Source organism: Salmo trutta, unplaced genomic scaffold, assembly GCF_901001165.1.
Source record: "Salmo trutta unplaced genomic scaffold, fSalTru1.1, whole genome shotgun sequence".
In the NCBI taxonomy this organism is placed as follows: Eukaryota; Metazoa; Chordata; class Actinopteri; order Salmoniformes; family Salmonidae; genus Salmo; species Salmo trutta.
Genome location: NW_021822860.1, coordinates 13231 through 15876, shown reverse-complemented (window position 1 = coordinate 15876; position 2646 = coordinate 13231).

The following is a 2646-nucleotide window of genomic DNA, read 5'->3' as shown; positions in this document are numbered from 1 at the left end:
CTGTGCGTGCGTATGGGCGAGATTGTGCGCACTTTAGCAAAACACGGCGCTCTCCACTCCATACGATCCTTCCTATAAGCACGGGTAGCTGGCTTAGGGCTTACCCTTGGCCCAGCCAAACTACCCGTGTGCCCCCCCCAAAAAATTATTGGGAATGCCTCTCATGCTTTATCGGCGCGTACAAGGCCTCATACCTCCACCTCTCCGCCTTGGCTGCCTCGATTTACTCCCGTGGGCGACGGTATTCCCCAGCCTGGTGCCAAGGTCCAGCCCCGTCCAGAATTTCCTCCCAGGTCCATTTCTCCCGCCAGTCCATCTCGAAATCCCTTTGCTCCTTACTCTGCTGCTTGGTCCGTATTTGGTGGGAGATTCTGTCACGGTTGTCGTCGGGAATGGAGGACCAAAACGCAGCAGGAATGTGGATGCTCATCGTATCATTTATTTTAAATCAAGAGAACAACCAAAAACAACAAAACGAAACGCACAAACAACAAAACAGTCTTGTAAGGCTCACACAGGCAAAACAAGAAACAATCTCCCACCAACACGAAACCAAACAATTACCCATATATAGGACTCTCAATCAGAGGCAACGAGAAAGCACCTGCCTCCAATTGAGAGTCCAACCCCCCATTAACCTACACATAGAAATATACCAACCCAGAAAGAACATAGAAGTACAAAACATAGAACATAAACCAAAACCCGGAAATAATAAATCAAACGCCCTACTACATAATACACCACCCCGAACCACATAAAACAAATACCCTCTGCCACGTCCTGACCAAACTACAATAACAAATAACCCTTATACTGGTCAGGACGTGACAGATAGAGACAGTCTGATACAGTATATCATTATTATTCAGGAGTACGGTACTAGAGACAGTCTCATGCAGTCTAGGTATGGACAATCAGGCCCATTTATTCTTAGCTGAGAACGCTTCCTGGAACCACCGCAGATTATGTTTGGCACATCTTACTACACAATGTGATGCCTGCAGGGCCTGGGACCTATCACATTTATCCGGGAGAAGGATGATAAATGCATGTTGAAACCACATAAAAACTGTCTCAACAAGGTATTGTCTGGGATTTAAAGGAGCTCTACTTCCTTTATAACAGACGATATCCCCCTTAAAGCGGTTCAGACCTATTTAATACCTTATTATGGGAAAATACAGAGCACAATATCGCTTTTCAAATCTGGTGCTTCTTTGTCTTCTGACAAATTTACCTATTCTCCAATTCTGGCGACATGTTTTGAGCCGTTATTCTCTGTCAATCCTTGTAAGAGACAGCCCCCCCCCTCCTGCTAACTAAAGCTTTTGATATAGAGGCCGGCCATAAAGCTTTAAAGAAATAAATATATTCCGTAGCTACTGACACCCCAGTGAAAATCCCAGCTGAAAGATGGTGTATTGAATGCCTAATTAACTGACTGGTGTCTGGTCGTATCAGTTTGCTAAACCTCAGGCTCACCTCCGCTCATCTGATTCCCTGGGGTTAATTCGACATGCACACATTTTATAGCCCCTCAAGAATGATTTCTGCAGACTTATGCTGAAGCTTATGTTGGGGTGGAATTTACCTAACTCCACAGGAAGTCCATGTGTCTTCTTTTATTAGACAATAGAGGAGAGAGAAAAAAATACATGTTTATGTGTTTGGAATTTGAAGATGGACAGAGTGTCATCCCATGAGAAACATGACACCCTGGTGGTGGAAGAGATTGTGGGATTCACTATAAACAGTCAGGGACAAAATCAATTCCTCAAATGGCTTTTCCTTCCCAGATCTGTATTTTTATTTTCTTTGATAGTTTCTGTTTCTGAGTAAACAGTTCAGTCTTTTGCTGAACATTTTTTTTTAATATAATACAGTATATGTACCAAAAGTGTTCAAAGTAAAACAACAAAACAATAATTTTGAATTTCAAATCATGTTCAAAACGTTGGGACTTTTACCATACCTAATTTATAACCACTTGTATCCCCCCAAACAATACCACACATTCTCTTAATATAGTCAATGTATGCTGTCGAGAAGAGTTTGATTTCAATTTTTTGATGAAACTGCCACCCGATATTATTACCCTAATGGCCACATTTGTATGGATCATGTATCGTATTAACCTTCTGTTTAAGGTTTTGTTTTGTTTTATAATACCTTCATCTTAAGCATAGCCATACCTCATGACTCGCAGCAGCACCAGTGATTACACATCTAATGAAAACTAATCTCAGTTGAATATCCAAAGTAAATGCCAATTTAAATATCTATTTATCTGTCTTTGAGGGTGCCTTTTGGCTATTAATGCATGTGAACAAGTCCGGCCTGGTCATTTTCTTCCTCTCCTTGACTTCAGACAGGAGTGCGGGACCCCCATTCCCTCTCTTCTGTCGCTTGTAGCGGAGGAGAGGGGATGAATAATGTAGTAACACCCACTCCTGGTTCCTGGTTCCTGGCTGCGTCTCCCCCTAGGGGTGCCGCGTTCAAGTGCACACACTCAAGGGGGCACTGCCAGTATCAGCTAACAATTATCTGGTGAATTTGTACACTTTATTACTAGATGCGCACTGGGCAAACAGTGTCGTGACAGGGAAGGTCCCCCTCCCTCTTCCACTTATTTATCTAATAAGA